This window comes from Strix uralensis, chromosome 16 (genome assembly GCF_047716275.1).
Source record: "Strix uralensis isolate ZFMK-TIS-50842 chromosome 16, bStrUra1, whole genome shotgun sequence".
Taxonomy (NCBI): Eukaryota; Metazoa; Chordata; class Aves; order Strigiformes; family Strigidae; genus Strix; species Strix uralensis.
The window spans coordinates 15793820-15814519 of record NC_133987.1 but is presented as its reverse complement, the minus strand read 5'-3'; the positions used below and the strand labels follow the sequence as shown (position 1 = coordinate 15814519).

At 39.2% G+C, this 20700-nt stretch overlaps 1 protein-coding gene across 1 annotated transcript in view; it reads left to right on the top strand.

Annotated features, from left to right (window-relative positions):
• CLEC16A (C-type lectin domain containing 16A) overlaps positions 1-20700 on the top strand; it is a 376293-nt gene that overhangs the window by 89189 nt on the left and 266404 nt on the right. The window lies entirely within an intron of this gene.

Here is a 20700-nt window from a genome sequence, read left to right as displayed (position 1 = left end):
AGAAATGCAGTGTGTATTAGTCCACTCTTTTCTTAGTTCCCGTGATTAGCTAAGTGCAGCCACTTGAACAGTCCATTAAACATGGAAGTCACATCTTTAAGGTAATTAATTCCAGCATAGTTATATAAATAAGAAAGTGAAATTGTGTCAGTATATGTCTTTATCAAAGTAACTTGTCTAAGTAAAGATGCAACATTTGGAGATTGACATCTTTATTCATTGACACCTAAACTGCTTGGTTTGTTTCTATATCAAGGCAAGAGTTCACTGGGATTGCATGGATGCAGCTGTTTGGTAGGGAGGAATAAATTGCATCCCTAACTGCTTTTTTATGCTGCCATGTTAGAGCTTGTGTGAAGACAAAAGGTGTATTGGCACTTTCTGGTGATCTTTTTGAGTGTGATGCATAAAACTGGGAATGCAAGCTGGCTGTGAGCGCATTCCCTGAAAAGTCTGTTGAATTTAAGCTGATACCTTGTATCTTCTCAAATAAGGGGAAGTCATGAGAGTTGCAACACCTGGAGTTGTAACTCTCCACTGGCAAAATTAGAAGGAGGGTTTCAGGCAAGTGCTCACACACAGTTAAGCAGTTGAGCTGATGGGGAGTAACTCAGTCAGTCTGGTTGGATGGTGTTCAGTTGTGTGTCTGTTTTTAGCTCTAGGATTCTACCCACAGCTTATCTGCAAATATGTCTAGGTCTTGAAATTATTATTACTTTTGGATGCCAGTTCTCTAAAATGGATTTTAGGAGGTGAAATTTTTAGATTATCAATTGCCTTATTCAGGCTTAGATTATGAGATCTTTTGAAATACATTGAAAGCTTTTGCCTGTCCTCAGAGACTCATTCTACAAAGTTGGGAAATGTTGTGCTTGTTGAATGGAAACTGCTGATCTTATCATTCCATCCTCACTATCTTACCCCCAAATAAAGGTTTGTATTTCACATTGGCCACAGTTTCATTTTGGTTTTGGCCTGTTTGGATAACCAGTAAGGACAGATGAATACTCAGGCTCTTGTTTCCTAGTTACACATCATTTTTCTTGGCTTTAGTATGCAATAAACATTGTGACACAGGATGAGAAAACAAACTGTTTTACTGCAGAAATAAATTTTGACTTTTAAGTTAATTGGCTCAAGGCATCTTTGTGTAAATTTGTCCTCATTTTTGGATCATTTGTTTGAAGCAGATTTAGGTTGCTGAGAGGCTTAGAAAAATGTCTGAAACTACAAGGTACGCTTAAAACTTACATAGATTAAATGAGTACTGTGAATAGTTGTGATGACCCAATTGTCTGAGCTAAGCTGATTGCAGGAGTTAACGTGATTGGCGCAGGAGCAAAGAATGATAATTTTTTCTAGCCTCTTGCCAGGAAACTTAAAACGATTGTTACAAAATTTGGAAATGAGGTTTATTTTAGTACAACTGTTAATAGTAGAGTGTTTCCTGAGGCTTCCTACCTCTGCCAGTCTTCCAAAATGGGTCATTTATTCCCAGGAAACATTTGGCTCTTTACTTCAACATTGCTCTTGTCAGTGATTTAAATGGGCTGTAAACATGACAGACTTTGTGAGACTCCTATATGAAGTTGAACGAATAAAATAAAAGTCTGCACAAAACTAAGAATTTAACTGAAATCTGAGCTACCTCAGTGTACGTACCAGTATCAGCATCCCCACAAGCTCTTTTTGGAAAGCTGTAGATGTTGCAGTAATATTTGAAATATATCAACTTCACCCTATTTCTAAAGGGCTGGGAATTGTCATGTTGATCTGGTGGTAGTTGCCAAACTGGGAGTTATGGAAAAGTTGATTACACAGTTATGCTAACTTGCTCTTTATTTCCAGCTGCTGTTTGAAATTGCATGTTGATGGACAAGTGAGTCAAGGAGGCAGCTAGTCAGACTATATCACCACTACAGAAGTAGTTCTCTCCCTCAACATTTCTGAAGGAGGAGAGAGGCAGAACTGCCATCATGTCTTACAGAAAAGAATTTCAAGTCAGTAGAGGGAGACAGGGCCTACAAAGGACAAAAGTAGTCTCTCTCTTTCCTCAGAGAACCTAGTTGTAATGATAATAGGCATATGCACACACTTCTGCCCTGAATGGTGATAATGTGTACACGCTCTGTCCAACTTCTAACATTGAGAGGAAGTTGCGTCTGTCCTCTCTTGCACAAAAGCAGTAAAGAAGCCAGTAGACTATGCAATAACAATCAGACTAACTCCTGGCTGTCACTTGTGAACTAACTGCACTCCTATTTATCCCATGTGCTTTACTCCTCTTGACGCATCCCAATACTAATTAATACTATAATATTGTTAATATACTATTAAGGCTAGTAGATAAGGTCTTTGAAATTACATACTGCCAAGAAGGGGAAGAAAAAAAAGCCAAAGTAATCTCAGTGGATGATAACAGGTACTTCTTTCAAATTTTGATAGTTTAGAGGCAGAAGTTGCTTGCAGGTGAGTATGTCTTACCACCAAATGGAGCATTTTTCTGCCCCCTCCTGCCCAGTCCTCTTGATGTCTCAGTTCAGGCTGAGGGAGGTGGAGAGGCAGGAGGTCAAGGATGATTCTACAGTGTCTGATCAGTGAGGAGATCCCTCACAGCAGCACGAATTCCTTCAGAGATTCTAGAGTCCTTTGTATTGATGCTCTTTTGTGTGAAGATTTCAATTTTCATTTTTGAGCAGATTTCCAGATCCTTGTTTTTCTGACCTGTCACAAAGGCTAGAAATGTTTTTATTCAGTAAGAGATGAGGTTCTCAGGTAATTATGTTCCAATATTAGGATTCTGAGAACCCTTCTATAATTAAAAGACTCATAATAAAATTACAAGAGTTGGCAGGACCACATATTGTGTTAGTGCTTCTTTGACTCTGTTTTGCATCTTGTCTTAGGTTAGGTGTAGGAAGGATGCAGCTGTGTATTACTTTTCATTGCAACAGATTTTACGCACTTGGTAAAGCAGAGTTCCTCTTGCAATTTTTGTCACAGATTGGGGTGAGATGAGTAATAGCATGCACAGAAAATTCTACTCAGTAAGATGTACCAAACAATGAGCTTTGGAGGTGGATTCCTCAGTAGGGAGATGGCATGCTTAGGACAAGCTATTTGAGTAGCGGGAAGGACTGGTGAATTATGGAGATAAGGCTTGCTTTTTTGAGTATGTGACAATGACTATCTTCACTGGGGTTTTTTTGGTGGCCAGCATTCAGTGTTTTGGTTTCAACAACTGTCCATCCTAAAATTTCTTACAATCAGAAGGTGGAACGTTTTTTGGAAATATCTGATGATGAGTAAATTTAGCCTCTGTTTTTATGAAGTACAATAGGTTTTTTTTACTGGAGAATAGAGAAACTTTTTACAATCAGAATGGTCAAAGTGGAAATAATAGAAAGTTCTGTCAGCCTCTCTTATTTAATCTTCTAGTTTCTTAAAGGGGGTTACTTAAATTTGTAATTGCCCTTATTCTCTCTGCTTTTATGTAATTTTTTAGGAGTGGAAAGGAAGCTTGATTTTTATTTTTTTTTTCTGGTTTAAGGTTTTAGAAAATTCACAAGGTGGAAAAAAGGCTGGTAAAATTGAGAAGAGCAGAATCTTGATCCTCTGATACTTAAAATCTTTCTCATGTAAACTATACTAGGGACTTTCTGTTATGATTTTAAACCGTGCAGTTCAGGAAGAGCTGGTTTTTCGTTTTCTTTTTCTACCAAAACACTTAATTCTGTGAGTTCATTTTGATGAAAACTTTAGGAGTTTCTCAGCTTGTTTAAACTACAGCGAACATTCTAAAAAGGGACAAAATATGACAAGAAGCTAATAAACACTCATCTGCAAGAGGTAGTGAGGTTTTTTAAATACCTGAAAATGGCTTTGCAGAATTTTCCTACCAATTCCAGGCCCTAGTAAATGCATTGGGTTTTTATAGTTTTGTTTTAAGATAATATTCTGATGGTGGAAATTCAGTTTTGGGTGACTAAAAGTGAACGAAGACCCTAATAGTTCTACCACGAACTGGAGGTAGGAAGAAAAATATCCTCATTTGGAAGAAAGCACCTCTTAATAGTAGATGCCCCTTATTAACAAGTACTAATTGGGAAATAATGGTTAAGGTGAGAACTTCAACAGTTTTTGGAAATATCTGATGATGAGTTAAATTTACCCTCTTTCTATGAAGTACAAGAGGGTTTTTTCTGGGGAACAGAAAAAAGAATAGAGAAATCACCAATGCAGTTGATCTTTGAACAAAAAAGCCACTGTTTCCCATTATTATTTCTTAGTGTATCTTTTATTGGCCACACAAAATAGAGGATTTTTTTTTTCTTTGCAATGTTGCTTCATTCGCTGGTCTCTTAGTCAGAGTCTAGGAGTGTTGTGACTCACTGTTGATTCAGTGTGTGAAATGATTTGGCATTTTTCTGTTGTTATTGGTGTCTACTTAAGATCTTTATCCTCTTTTTCTGGGGAATGAGTGCAGCATCATAAATGTGGGTAACTATATTGTTCAGGTGCACCTTAACTGGCTGGTGTTCAGTGAAGCAGGTTAATTGCCTTTTAGGTCTGCATCCATTGTGAGACAGGAGAAGTTGCATAAGTGGTTGTTGTAGCACATCTGGTGAGGGGAGGTTGCCAGTGAGTAAGAACAAAAACATCAATAAAAAGACTACAAAGTAGATTCAGAATTGGTCTACAACCCGAATGTTTCAAATTTGGTGGGACTGCTGGCTTTCTAGCCCTAAGGGGAGGCTTAGGATCAGATAAAGAAGCAGTTCATTCTCAAACCTGCCTGGGTGTTTACAAAGAACAATGCTGGAGAGCCTTGAAGTATTTTTTGATGTAAATTACTTCAAAAAACTAATGGAGTTATTCTCCTAAAAAGAAACTAGACATTTCTGTCAGCAGTGTTCACCACTCGGGTTGAATTGAGTTTGAAAAGTTTTAGGTTACTGTACAGCTCTGCTGTGATAAGTGGTCTAATAGGACCCACTGCCAAAGCTGTCTGCAGCTTGATCTTGTTCTTGTAAGAGTTTACAAAGCATCAAAGCAATCATGCATAGTTTACAATAAACTCTCATGCCCTATTCAGGGGAGGATTTTCAAGTAAGACATTAATTAGATTTTACTTTGAATTTAATTTATTGTTGTCTATTGACATCCATGTGCAGATGGAACAAATTAAATAAAAATAACTGAAAGCAAAGCACCATAAAAAAAAAAATCTAGCTGGCCAGTAATCATCTAACCTTGTATTTCTAGTATATTTTACCTTACTTGATACATCTCTTAATCTATATGAACACAGGTTGGGATATGTTACAGTTTAGGAATACTTCCTATGCACGTCTTGTGATTTCTGTCTGATATTCTAAAGTTAAATGAAATCAGTGTGTTACAGAGGGGTTGTCTGAATGTGAGATTTACCTGCTGCTTGTTAGCTAACACATCCCTCCTAATGGCATTGGAAGTAGTAACTGTTGGTAAGGATTACAACACCTTAGGATAGACAGTTGGCTAAAGGCAGAAAAACTGGCTTGCTTCTACCTCTTTTGGTAGAGGCTGTATCGAAAATATGAAATCGAATAGTGGAATTAACTCTGCCTTTTTCTGTAAATTATTCCTGTTTCTTGAAAAGGTCCCAACAAGCAAAGTGAGAATTGTTAGATGGGAGAGACAGTAACCTGAGAAATGAGCACATCTTGCTTGGTGCTTGCAAAACAAGGACCAAAAGGAGCACATTTCTGAAGTTCACCCTGTGTGGTTATTCTGTTCCTGACTCCTGGTAGTACTGGCAATCTCCTTTCTGCACCCTCCCTAAAGATGGCAGAGTGGAGATAACTTTACCTAAGGCCTAAATGGGTCTTGTTCTGCTCTGTGACTACTGATTCACTGTTGCTAGTGACACCTGTTAAGAGCTATTTAAATGTTTTGGAGTGATTTCAAGAATTTAGACCAAAAATCTTGGCTATTTGGTGTATAATTTTGGTAAAATGAAAGCCTGATACAAAATTTGAAGTTAACATTTTGGAGTCTTATTTTCTGTATAACCAACTCGGGAGGTTTACATACATTTCTAGTGGATGACATTTCAAAAGATTTCTTATATTTAAAAAGAAAAATTCCAAGTGTCTTAAAATAATACAGTAGTTTCCAGAATCTTTAACAACACAGACATATAATGTTGCTTATGTGCTTAAAACCTTTTGAATGTTTAGGACTGCCCCCATCTCTCAAACCAGAGCTGTTTTCTCCAGTATGCGTAGGCGTGCATTTTTCATAGTAGGTCATACCTTAAGGTCAAAATGAAGTCCCTTTGCTTTGTCTGACTGGTCACAGACTTTGGTGTTCCATTTTGACTTGTCTCTGATAAGAAACTTGAAACCCTTTTTTAACTATTGTGTAACTAGATCTTGTTTCAGTTATTAAAGTTTTGAAGCTTTTGGAGGGAAGACTTCTAAGTCATACAAAGAATGAAAATAGTAGCTCATTTGACAGGACAGTCCAAGAGAAAAGAAACATCAGTATATAGCATTTTGTATGTAATTCTGACCTCTATTCAGGATATCGGTTACTTAACCGATACTGTAAAAAACATGTCATCTGTAAGAATATCAGATTTAATTCTCCACAGCCACACTTGCCTTTAAGTCATGCTCTTTCTACACCACTTGCATATTATCCTATGCAAACCCTGTTGCTGATGTGAGAAGGGTGTAACTTAACTCCAGAGTTCTTGGGAACAAGATGTGAGCAGCTTTTCTTTACTGCTTCTCCATCGTGCAGTTCACTTGAATTTGCTTATCACAGTTTATCAGCTTCAAGGCTTTCCTGCGAAAGTGTTGTTTGCAACCACTGTCTGCTAGATAACTTGTAATTCTTACATAGCTGCCAAAATGCTTTGGAGGGAAATAGTCTTGCTTGGCTCGGCTGAATTTTTGTTAAAATAGGTCTTGCAAGCTTCCTTGCGAGTTTCTGAACGGCTCTTCATATTAGATGTTTTGTGGGGGAGGGAAACTTATCAAATTCTTCAAAACCACAGATCTCTTTGAACCACAGTCTTTGGAGCTAAGCTTCCTCTGTTTTTTCTTTGAATCTGAAAAGAAAATCAGACCTGTTATGGGAAATCAGACCTGACTTTTCTATAGCTGCATTTAGATTAGTTCATACTGAGTGCACAGTGTGTGTGTTATCCTGGCATCAGCAGGCTTCACCTTTGCTTTAGCTTAATAGGACTTTGGACAGGTCATCAGCCTGTCTGTTCCTTAGTTCATTTTCAAATATATTTATATCAGACAATTAATGGTGCACTTGTGAAGCGTAGTTCATGTTTGTAAAGTGATTAATCTTTATAACTCCTTGTCATAAAGGAATGTTGTAAAATTACTATTCCAGTCTTACTGCTTGCAGCAGGTAATGTAGTTCGTGGTGAGTACCTGTAACTTTGAAAGTCGTCACAAAAAAACTTCTGTTTTTTCATTTGCACCATAGCTCTGAGTCACCTGAACAACTTAAAAATGTTCAGGATCTTCCTCCTAGCTTCTAGGATTGATTGATTTACGTTCTGGTCATAATTTGCAATGGTTCGCTGTTGTCCAGTCTGATTCATGGCAAGAGTTTTGATGTTTGAAAAGAAGCCTGGTTTCTTTTTAATTTAAAAAAGGAAGAAAAAAAAAAATCAGTATTTCTAGAATCTTTTCAATCCCTTCTGCTTCATACTAATGGTAATAAGGAAATTATTTCTCCTCTAAGAAGTCAAACTGAATGTGTGAGTCAGTCTTAGAATGTTGAAACTGTTTTAAGAGTCTGTTTGAATATAGGCTAAAAGAAGCATGAAACCTGAGAAAGAAAAAGAATTTCATAAGAACAGCAAGGTACTGTGAAATGCCTTAAATTTGGCCATAGCAGTATGATGTACAGGCCACCTCTGCAAAAGCCTCAGGTACTAGTTGTACAATTATTTTGGGAAAAATAAAATGCAAAATGGCACAGTTTAAGACATTACAGTACAAAAACAATAGAAAGGAACATGTGAATGCTTTTCATCTGCTTCAGTGGCAGTCAGATGCCTTAGCTGCAACCGATAGAAATGTATTTTGAAATAATGTGGAAGTGTTGGTGTAGGTGAGTAGCTCTCAGATATTCCTTTTTGCTGTCTCTGAGTTGGAACTGTGACAAACTTCCCTCTAATAGTGCCAAGGATGAAAGTGTTAAGTGTTGGTAAGCATGAAGAAATCTTTAACTGCTCGAGCTTGATCAGTACCAGTACTGAAAATAAGCATCCATGAGCATAGAAACCCACAACAAAGGTCAAATACAATATATAACTGTTCATCGGAATGGCTCTGAACAATCCCACTTGATCAGTCTTGCACAGAGTATCTGTCAAAGACCATGGAATGCCTCGTTTCTGTAGTTTTTCATGTGGAGTCTTGTCATTTAGAAAAAGATTTCTCAGGAAGCAGCTGAGAACAACTGGATTGGGAATAGAAAGTCTGTATACAGAAAGACTAGAGACTTCCTTGTAAAGCTTTTTAAATATTCCAGAATGAAGAACCAGAAGTGGTCTGCAGTCCAGATCCTATAAGGTACTATTAGCAATGAGACTTAACCAAGACTCATTCATTATGTATTTTCTAGAACAATAATTTAAACATTATCCTGAGTAAAGGAAGTGAATCCATCTGAGGGAAATTGGTCTGTTGATTTTCAGTATTTTCACAAAAACAAACGCAGAATTTGCCGTAGCCTGATGTTAGAATGTACCCTTGTCTGTTGGCAGGATTTCCTTAGCTCCCTGGCTGATAATGTACCATTCATTCTGGAAGCTGAAATTTCTGGATGGGCCAATGACTAACCTTATTAATGTGAAACACTTAATGCTGTATTCTTTCTTAATTCCTTACTGACTCTGAGCTGGATGACCAGAAGCTGATTCAGGAACACCTCATTCTCCACCCTTGTATTGCACAGATGTCCCTGATCACACTGAAACTGAAATTGTGTTGTACTAGGTGCTGTACAGATGTGAATTAAGAGTCAAACCCTGTTACAAAGAGTTCACAGTCTGCAGTGATGACTTGTGTGTAAGGTAGGCTGTGTGACTTGTATGTGAGGTAGTGGCATCATTTCTGTATTAAAGATGAGAAAAGCATAGCACAGGCTGATTACTCAAAATTGTACATGAAGTCTGTGGATGACTCAAGAACTGAACCCAAAACAACTGCCTTTACTCATGACTGCTTTGCATTTCCAGTGGTAAGAGATTCTATGTAATATCTGGTGTTAAAATAAATCTTCTAGACAGGATTTTTTTCTAGTATATATGAGGAAACTTTTCCATGTAATGCTATCCCTTAGAATAGTGTGTTAGGATGAGTAAATAGATGTTTTAAGAAAAGTAATAGGACAAACCCAGAATGATTGTTCATCCAGTCTGTATGAGGATCATCTGGAATATTGCCTCAGCTGCCAACAAGCTGATTGAAGAGCAGGTTTGCATCTCTTTTGTAATCTGAAAAGTTCAGAAAAATATTAACGTTGACACAGTGATGATCCCTAATCAGTCCAACTACACTTCTGCAGAGCCTCATGGGAATAGTAGCTGAGAAGTCTTCATACCTTTATGATCATTTATGTCTCTTCTTTCCTGTGCAGATAATGTATTTCATGTCATGTGGTGTCTTACATGCAGGGAACAGTGCTGTGCCTAAAGGGGGCTACAGGTAAGTTTCAAACATGACTCATGGCTTGGTTACATATGAAGTATCTAAACCAACAAATTTTAGGTAACACTAAATGAACAAAATGTATAATTTCAAGCTTTTTGATGGAGAAAACAGAAATGGAGAAATGGATATTTCATGTTTTTTAATGAGACAGTATTTCATTGAAAGTGTATTAAGCAACTTTCATGCAAGCCTTCCTTAGCCAGAATTACTCTGCTGGAAATCTTGCAAGTTAGTTCTTCTGTCCAAGCAGACCGGAGACACAAGGTGTCTTTCAGAGTTCAGTAGGATGCACTTTTCCTCTGAAGAGAGCCATGTCAGCAGGGAAAGGCAGGCAGACATACAGACAGATTTAGTTCTGGCTGGGAACATGTCAGTGTTAGCTCTTGTTATTCTGTTTTACACATGGAGCTTTCATGTCTGAATTGCTTCTAGATTAGGGAAACAATAGGAAAGAAAACCACAATATTTCTCAACTCTGAGAATTAAAGTATAGTTAGTTCCACAAATGGGCAATTTTCAGACATTGCAGTACAAAGAACAAAATGCGCTGGTTTTGTCAGTGTTTGAGATACAGCTCAGGCTTGAGTTCTAGGCCAGTTATTAGTTTACTGTTGTGATTTTAATTTTGCTTTGTTTGGGGTTTTTGTTGTTTGTTTCAGTGTAAGAAAGCAAAATAAACATAATGCACCCCATCTGAAACCAGAAAGCTGGGACATACTTCCACAAGCTCTGCTCTGGGCCTCTGTAAAGATACAGTTGTGTGTTTGCACTGAGATTTAGATCTGCAGTTCCACCCAGAGAAGTAAACTTGTATGTCTTCACTCAGATGCTTCTTTGACTGTGAGAGCGAGCCAGCCTTCCAGGTGTGTTTGACTCACAGTATGGAGGGTTCATTATGGAGCAATTCCAAATCTATCTGCACAATAACATGTTTCTGTAAGATGTTTTGTTTTATTTTTAGGTGGTAGATCAAATAATCACTTCCATATAGTGAACCAAGCAGATCTCTAGCAACTCTAACCTGACAGGCAAGGAGCAGCTGCACCTTGTTTTGTTAGCTTTCCTCTTCCATTCCAAGCGACTCGGGAAGATGGATCCTCAGCTCAATGTGCAATGTGAAATCCTGTTCTTTATATTAAAGCAGGCAGTGAAGAAGCAGAGTAAAGTGGAAATCTGTAATTCAACTTGAGTCAAAACAGAAAAACAAAACCTGTATGTACAAGGCATAAAATAAGTATGTGGCCCTCAACGAATATTGCAGTGTTGGAGCAAACAAAGCAGTGTGTTGCTCCATGCTGCTTCCAGAGTCAGTCTGGAACGTGTAGTGGTGGGAAGGTGGTTGGGAGCTGTACACTCTGAACAGTATGCAGTGGAGATGGCTTGTAAAATGAGGGGATTATCTCCCTGTGCAAGAGTATCATAGTGCTGAACAGCACTGCAGCAAGGCAGAGGCATCCGCAATATTACTACCTACCATGCCAGGAAACTCCTAAACTTTTCTGCTACCTCCTAGGCTTTGAATCTGCAGAGTGTCCTAGCTCTGTGGCTAACAGGTAAGCTTGTTTATAGCCTTGCTGATTACAGGACCTAGGTGTGTAAGAAGTATTTTTCTATCTCTTTCATTCTCTGAGGATTTGTTGCCTGTCACAGAGGAGCATGTCTGGAGTAGTCCAGCCATACTGAAACTGCAGAACCACATTCCACCTTCCACAGTATGGTCACTGGCCTCTAATGTAAGATTCAGATGTAAGATTTATGTGGGGACATTAATTTCAAAATTTTTATTAATAGAGGCTATTTATTTGTGTTTCTATTAGTGCACTAACTTTAATAACGCTTTTGTGCCTTGGGGGTAGTGTATCATTTGGTACACAAGATTACAGCTTGCAGTAAAATCTGCAGCTTCTTAAAGTAACAACACTGGGGTTTTTTTAAGAAGTAGATTAATAAGGATGATGATAAGTACATGTGTACATACATAAGTACATACACACTCAGGAATGTTCTCTTTGTATCTTTGACTTCATGTAAGTCAACAAGAGCTAAAGTAGAAAGCCCAGTGAGGAAGTAGAGTGTTACCTGCTTAAGGCGTTTGGTACAGAAAACTGACTTCAGTGGAATGGTTCTAATTCTCACTGCAGAAGGGAGACCAGCCAGTTGGATCAGTGAGCCTGTCCTGACTGGACAGATACTCTGGAGTCTGTTTTGTTTCCATTTTTTCTTTTCCAGCTCCTCTAGGATGTGGTTAATTCTACAATGTTGCAGTGCGGCTACAGGGGCAATTATTGTTTGTGTGAAACTGGAGCGAAATGGGTGGTTAAGTCTGCTTCAGATGTAATTAAGTCTGAAATGTCTCAGTGGTCACATTAGAAGCACTAATTTTAAGCTCTCTTATTGGTTTAGGCCATAGCCATTTGTTACATAAAAAGGAAAAGGGTTTTTTTGTCCTTCAAATGATTTTCTGTGGGAATATGAAAAAAAAAAAAAAGTGTTCTCCAAAGTATCAAGACAGTAATACCCACTACAGACTCCTTGTCCTGCCAAAATAAATTAGGTAAGAAACCCCAAACCATTTTTTGAATGGAAAAAGTATCTAATCATCCTTTTTTGTCCATTGGTGAAACAAGCCATGTCTGCAAGTTCATCCTGCAGGGGACTATTTCACTATTTGTTTTCCAGAGATGGACTTTCAATTTCAAGTTAGTCATGAAGAAGCTTAAATTTAAATTACACTCAGGAGTGTGTTGTTTCAATATGTTTTTTCTTGCATAAAATGATTTAAGAAGTCATATGTTCCTGCCTTTTTCCTTACAACTTTCCGTGTCCTTGTATATATTGATGCAACTCTTCTTGGGTTGTGTGTGTTGCAACCAGTTTTGATTAAATGAGATGGATTTGAAAGGACAAGAACATAAAATATACTAGATGGGAGAAAAAAATGTGGAAGTAGCTCATGTGAAATTATTGGTAGGAGTATTTTTGTCATGCTTGTCCATCAGTGAAAACAAATGTAACACCAGACACAGATTTAGCTTAAATAAATGGAACTGTGTCCAGAACTAAAATATCAAAACTTCTGTATTTTGAAGTAGCTGGGGCAGGGGGAGAAGTCTGTTTTATGCATTCCCTGCCAGTGACCTTTGAACACAGTGCTTATGTCATGGAAGTTTGCTGGTTCCCATCGCAAAGTATGTTTTGGGCTGTTTCAGCGAAGTGCAGAATGTGTATAAAGACATTTAAAACTGACCCACTGCACTGAACAATTGCTGTGAAGGAATGGCCTTGCACCTGCTGCTCCATTGCAAACAAGAATAGATGCAGGTGGTCAATGTTCTTGCTTCTCCTGAGGAGCCTAGGAATGTTTGTGGAAATGTTTAAGAATCCTTCAGTTTGGAAACATTCCTCATCTGAGTGCAGGAAACCTAAGGGTGAAGAGGCTGTTACTGAGAAATAGAAACTGAGCCTCCTCCCTTGGTGATGGGCACAACAGCTGAACCAGGAGAATGAAAAGCGAAACTATCATTGTCACTTCAAGGATTTCAACAAAGTTGGTGATAAACAGCAATTTGAAGTTTTACCTGAGTTTGAACTCAGAGCTGGCGCAGCTCCTACAAATTGTTACTCTGCTCGTCCACCTGCTTGCTTTCTGCTGATGCAGCTACAGCAGCTAATGGCTCAAAACACAGGAGTCAACAGGTGGTGAAAAGCCTGTCTGCAGACTGTGCTGTCGCATGCCCACCACTGAACTAGGTATGTCATTTCAAAGTTATTTCAGTTCAAATTTGGGTTTTTTATTAACTCCCTGTGAAAATTTATTAAAATATATATTTATTCCTTTTTAATGTGGTTTCCCCTGTCTTTCAGCCTTCACAGAAGTTACTTTCACCTTTATATGACACTACATGCTGATGTGGTGATGCCAAAATGTTCACCTGATACAGGTTATGGAATTAAGCCTAAGCATCATAAACAGAATTGAGTTGATAATGTTCCATCTAATAGAAAGACAGCCCCACAAAGGTGTCTGTAAAAACCCCAGTTCTATAATCTTAAAAATGTCTTAGATTAATCACTCAGCCTCCAGGTGGTGGTGGCTTCTGTTCCCCTTCTCTCCCCTGGCAGAACTGAATAAACCACTGCATATAGTTCTAAGAAGACACCACTACCAAAAGAATATGAGTGAGATGGCAAGTAATATGAATGATAAATAACTGGAAAGGTGTAAGGGGCATAATCAATAAAGCAAAAGTCAGGAATTGGCTGTGTCTAGAAAGCCTGGGGTTTATTCATTTCCAGAGCGTTCTGAGCTCCTGTGCCACTGCTGCTCCTGTAGTTCCCTGCTGTTCCCTCACACAGTTCCTCAAAGCCTCTGACAAGTTTGAGTGACAGGACAGGGTATGGAGCTTTTTGCTTCATTTTCCCCCCACACCATCTCCACGGTGTTAACTTCCTGAATTTGGTGCAATGGAAGCAAACACTTCATGGAGGAAAGTTTAAGAAATGAGTGATATTTTTTTTTTTTTTTTTTTTTTTTTTTATTAGGAGCTAGACTGTTTGATTTCAAGGAAAATGATCACTTTTTTTTTCTGGAAATTTTCCTACAGATGCCTGCCATCAGATTACTGAATAGGCATCCACTCAGCTGATAAGTCAAATTAAAGACACGTCATCGTGTGTAACCTCTGGAGGCTGAGAAGGGCATTTTTAGCTGTTGAGAGCACTTAGATGACAAAGGTCTGAGGAATCTGGGAGCCAGATACACTAAGATTCGTTCAGTGTCTTCCCATTTTCACCAGCACAAGGCTTTTTGAAAAATGAAACAGCAAAGCAAAGGGAACCAACTAAAGTCTAAAGCCAGAAGAATAGCTGTTGAAGCTTTTCGGAAAACAACCCTTTGATACTGCTGACATCCTTGAGTTGCTTTCAGAAGCTTTCTTGCTGATCACAATCTTACTTGAGCTGGTTGGTCTTCTGCTCTCTCACTCCAGCCCTTTGTTTAGCTAATGTATTTTGACATGGTTTCCCAGAAAGAATTTAATCCTAGAAACAAAAAGTACTTGAAGCAGATGGGCACTATCACATCGATATAGATCTGCTTGTCTTTTGTCCCTTCCCCAGCGTGTGTCTGTTCTGCCTGCTTAGATGGGACACTGCTTGTACAGCACCTAGCAGTGATCCGTGTTGGTTTTTCTTGGACCTTCTCTAGGAAACAGTGCTCCGACTGATCAAGTGGGAGGGGGTAGGATGGAGTGGAGGAGCAGATTGAAACTTTCATTTCTCTGTTTTGTTGCAGGTTTGATGGTGTGGAGCAGTAATGCAGGAAAGGGAGAGGACACAGCAAGAGAACTATGGACTTCAGAGCAAACAAGAGAGGAAACAGAACACTAGGAGAAAAAGCACAATGTCTTATTTAGATACAGCAGCCAGAATATGCAGATCAGTGGTGGAAGCATCCTCCTATATGTTCAGTGTGCCCAGAATAGGGAGAATCAGGTATTTATGCCACACATCTTTGAGCCCAGATCACTCATATTGTTTGATATCTTGTCTTCTAGTCACTGAAGATAAGTCACGACATTCTTGGGAGAGTAATGTGCATTGGATGTTCAACTTTCAGCATGGAAGGGGAAGCATCAGTAGCACTGGGAGTAGTTAAACATATGAAATTCTCTTCTAGGTGTAGAATTCATTCAGCTTCTCACCCAGGAAATGTTCATTTATGCTGTCAGGCAGGCACCTCCTGAGGGCACAGTTTCAGCTGACCCATGGAACCAATCACATGCCATTCTCTGACAGCACTTGTTCTTTATCAGCCCATTAAGCATGGGCTTTCAGCCAGTGAAAACATCAGATATTTGGCAAAGCATTTATAATTACTAAGTGTTGTGGCAGAATAATGGAATCTGAGGTCTCAGAAGCCATCAAGTGTGCCCTTTTCCAGCTGATAATCCCAGGGAGACAACAAAATGGAAAGTGAAGAATACCAAATTGAAGGAGGCAGTATGCGGTGTTTGGATTTACTGCAGAGTACTTTGCAGCAATCCAGACTCTTTCCAGAGTTTGATACTCCGTGTCTGAAGACCTTGCAGAGAAGGATATTTCCCCCACTACCTTGCCTGTGTTTTACAGGCATTGCTGTGCCATCTTGCCTGTACCATTTGTTTCTGTCCTGTTCAAAAAGCTTTTTGTGTTTTGACAAGAGGTGCACTTGGAGAACACATTTTCATAATCTTGAAATAGTTTGATATTGAGGACATGATCACATTGTCAGGAGGGGAGCCAGACAGAGACTTGAAGTATGCTTTGTCTAGGTGTGGCTGTGCAGTTTTCCACTTGGTCTCACTGTTTATAAAGTGAGAATCTCCTTCATTTGTTTTGGCTGATGATATAGGACCTTTCTGGCCAGCCATCAGCCACTTTCTGCTCTCAGGCATGAGATAACAAGACATGGCCGCTTTCTGTCAACCATGTTTTTGTTTTTCACTCTTTTGGCATGCATTTTGACAAGCTTGCTTTGGCATCTTCCATGTCTCGCAGCCTGTTTCCTAAGAACTGGCTTCCAAGCTTTTGACATTCTCTGGCTAGATGTCATCTTCCCATAGCAGAAATTCCTCTCCCCTCACATCACTGTTCATTTGGTATTGAGAGCTAGCCTGTACGGCTCAGATGAAAAGCTCTTCTGCACTCAACTTGAAGAGTCCAAAGACAGAGTACTCCAGTGGTTCAGTCCATTAAGGCAATGCTACGCCTGTTGAACCAAGTGGGTTGTCAGTGTTTGAGATTTGGATTATTTTATATTTTTTCTAGAAGAGTGAAAAGAACTGAGGAAAGGACTTTGTCTGTGAACTTCTTTACTAGCAGAGAGGTTCAATATCTGCATTCTGTGAATAAAGAATCAAGTGACAGCAGCATGATTCCACATCAGCTTCAGCTGGTCTGCTTTGGGTCCTGGCAGCTCTTTCTCCCTGGTGTCCACTGTACAGCCCTGCCTGTCCTCTCCTTTGCATTTATAATATTGCTCCTGTGACTGTGGTGAGGGAGCTAATCTGCCTGAAGTCTAACTGAAGGGAAAAAAAAATCCAAAATAACTTATTTCTTCTTACTTTGCCAGACCTTTTTGTTATAGAGCCGCATGAACTTTACTGCTGGCACAAGAGAGAGATGGGGAGGGAGGGACAGGCACAGGACGGCAGCATGTTGACTGAGGTTCACTTAAACTTCTGTGAGATCTTACTCAAAACTGTCAGCATGTCCGAGGCCCTGGGTGCCAGGCATGTGCTTTCCCTAAGCTACAGTTTTTACTACTGCTGCTGCTGCTTTCTGCTGCCCCTTACCTCTATAATAAAACCTATCATTCATTTTGTGCCTACTGCATCGGTATGTAGTCTAAAGGAAGCCCTTGAGAGCTATGATTTAGTCCTTCTCAGGACTTGGTATGTGCACCAGTACTGTAGGCTGTAGCCTCCTTTTGTTTTTATCTATCATACAGATATCTGCATACAAAGGGACAAGATTACTTCTGTTCTTAGTCTGAAGTATTGAGTGAAAGGTGTTGAGCAGATCTGTGGGATTTACATGTCTAGGGATGAAAACTGTACTTGCAAGTACTCCTTAATGGCATGACAACAGTATCCTTCCCACTTAAAACAAGGACTCAGATCATATGAAACTCATTTCTTCTAAATGGCTAGAAGGGGGGAATGGGAAGGGAGGGGAGAAGGAGAGAAGTAGAATGCCTTATTTTTGAGCTGCTATATCCAGCATCAGAGCCAGCAAAGTCTATACTCACACCTTTTGTTTTGGTTTGGTTTGTTCTTTGGAGCATGAGGGATGGTCTAGTGAGGGAAGATATGGGCTCAGCAGATGCAGAGTATGTGGTCCAGGGGCTCAGTTCCGAGTGCAAAAATTATAATTTCTCAAGTGTTCATTTCTGCACTAACACAAGAGGCATGACTGGGCTGTGCGGTTACCTTTAGACTTTTCCCTCTGAAGTCTGGACAGTGTCTCCATCTGTGTGTTGCCCACAGAATCCAGGCCCAGTGCTTTTGGAGCATGGTGAGGTACAGAGCACCCCTAAGCTATGCTGCCACAGCAACAGCAAATAAGTTGGAGTGAGTGCTGGAGGAGATGTCTGGCAGGTCATATGAATATTTTGCAAAACTTTAAATGCAGGAGTGGCAGTATGGGCTAAGTACAACTGTATCAGAGTAATGCAGGTGCTATGATTACAGGCCAGACTCTTACCATTGTGCCCATAAACAGCACTTTGTGCTTTTTTTGTTACAAATGGGGTGAAGCTCTTCTCCCTGGTGAGTATTTGGCCCAGTCCTAGATGTTAGAGTAACTTCCTGCAGAGCAAGCCCAGTTGTGAGTTGTAGTGATGTTTTATTTTCAGGACTTGTGGAAGATTGGCATTAGCACTCTCAGTGGGAAGGCAGTGTTGGACAAGAAAGAATTGCAGGGGGTTTTTAGCAGGGTAATTTCAGTACTGGCTAGTAATGTAGCCTGGATCTGATTAAGCCAGCAGTAAACTAGACTTACTCATTTTCCTTGCCAAGCTTGTAGCTATATCACTTTAACTTTGATATAACCAACAGCCACGTCATGGGGGTGGCACTGCAGCTCTAGTGATAAACCTCCTTTTGTGCAGTCTGGGCATTAACCATACCAATGTATACTTGCAAGACTGTGACTTTGGTGCAGCTGAACTGATCTCAACGTTGAGACTTGTTCCTCCAAACTTTTGTCCCCTTCTCCCTCAGCACCAAGCAAGGCTGATTCTATACAGAAGCTTTTCCCCAAACTGAGAGTTATTTTTCCTCTGAGTGTTTTCTTGCTTACCCACTGATTGATTTAAGATGTCTGTTGCATTGCCACTGAACTGTTTTACAGCAGCTTTGGGGTAGGAAGCCACGTGAATTCTTTTGCAGCTGTTTTGTATGTGTTTGGCTGTTGAAAACAGGCATGAGTGTTCTAGTAAATGCCTCAGTTTCTTTTCATCAGTTCTTGAGATGCTGCAGCTCAGTGGAGTCAGTTAATTTTTTCGCAAGACTGTAAGTTTCACTTTCAGGTTCTTGGATTTACTGCATTTCCCTGATGCAGTAAATGGTAGGGCGCTTCTTTAAATATAACTTTTCTTCTCGAGTTTTGAAACCGAAGTAGTAATCTTAAATCTTTCTATTCAGTTTTAATAAATAAAAACTTGTTTTCATGAAATAGAGGTACCTCTTCTGATTTCAACATGCACGTCTCTTGTTTAAAAAAAAAAAAATGTTTAGAAATATCTACTGCTGTGACATTTTGTAATTGGCTCACAATTTAAGTTAACGTTTGTAGCCTTTTATTTCCCAACAGGAAATTTCTGAACAAGGCCTATCTCATTGTCTTTCTCCTCACTGCTTATAGGTATAGCCTGATTCATTCTCCTTGAGGGAGTGAATGGAGATACAAATGTCTCCATAGTTGTGGGAGAAAGCAGGCAGAGAAAACAGGGGTAGAAGCAGACACAACTTCATTAAGAGAAAACAATAGATAAGCTTTGGGGTAAATAATTAAGCAAAAATTATCAGGTAGGATAAGGGGCAAAGGCTTATTTGAACAGAGACAACCTTGTTCTGGAAAATGGTTGATGAATAATGGATTATAGGAGACCAAACTCCAGAGAAATAAATCCACAGATGCCTAACTATAAACATTCTACCTCTGCTATACTGACAGCATTAGCTGTAGTTTGGAACTCTGTTATAATCCCATGCTTAGAATCAGATTCAAACCCAGCATACTGTCTGGAGAGGTGCTCAACTCAACACACAGTATTTAAAATCTGTAGAAGTAAAACCAAAAGTAATCTCTGGAGTTAAGAGCATCTTCAGGGCCCAACAATTGTTCTGCAGAAGTGCACATTCATGATCATAGTTTTGAATTTAGGAACACAAATTCTGCCATAATCTCACTTCATAAACCTATATTTCTTGCCCTGCATGCTGTTTGTTAAAAACATCTTATGAAAATGGAAGTGTCAGTCTGTGAGAGAAAAACATGAACATAAATTGTGTGTCTGATTTATCAAGTGTAAGCTAGGAAAGAGCAAATATGCATAATATATGGTAAGAGTAAGAAAGATACTATTACTACCCATCTTCATGCTTCAGGTCTTCTCAATTTTAATGTGCTTTAGAACAAAATGAAATATCTGAATAACATGTAGTTGTGACTGAAGGACAGCAGGCAAGTATCTAGAGAGCTTAACATTATACTGTAATGCACCAGCAACAGCAAGCAGGAAAGGCAATTGTGAATTTCCTTTGTATTCAGTTTTTTTTCCTCCATAAATTCCTTGTGAACCCCTGGTAAAGAGAGGAACTACAAAATGAGGCAGTCTTTTAAAACTGTACAATGCTTCTGGCTGTGATGTATTGGTATTTATGTAGGAATTATTTTACCAGAAGTACAGATGGGGGAGGGAGGGATACATGCTATATTATTCCCTTACAGAAAAGAAAAATCAATCCATTCTCATAAATAATATAGAAAATTCTCAGCAAGATCTAAATTCAATACACTTAAGATATCACCAGGGTTCTAGGCCTGACTGGCCAAAGCTGGCGGGGGAAAGGCTTTATTCAGTTCAATTGTTGGCAAAATCTGGGTGGACCTGATCACCCTTACTGTCCATCACAGGCTCTGGAGAGAGGACAGTTTCTCTCTCTGGATAGCTGAACAATCAGTAAATCGCTGCAGTAGGACATTTGGGGAGGGCAGAGAGTTGCTTCTACCTACTTACTCCAGGAGATTAAGCAAAAGAGTCAGGTGGTAGGTTTTCAACTGAAAGAATGCCAGACTTGTATAAATACAGAATTTGCCTATTTTAATTCAAGAGTTGATGATGTAGTGGTTTAATTAACACTAAAAGAAGTATAATGGGCCAATAGCTTTAGTGTTCAAATTATAAATTATAACAGGCCTT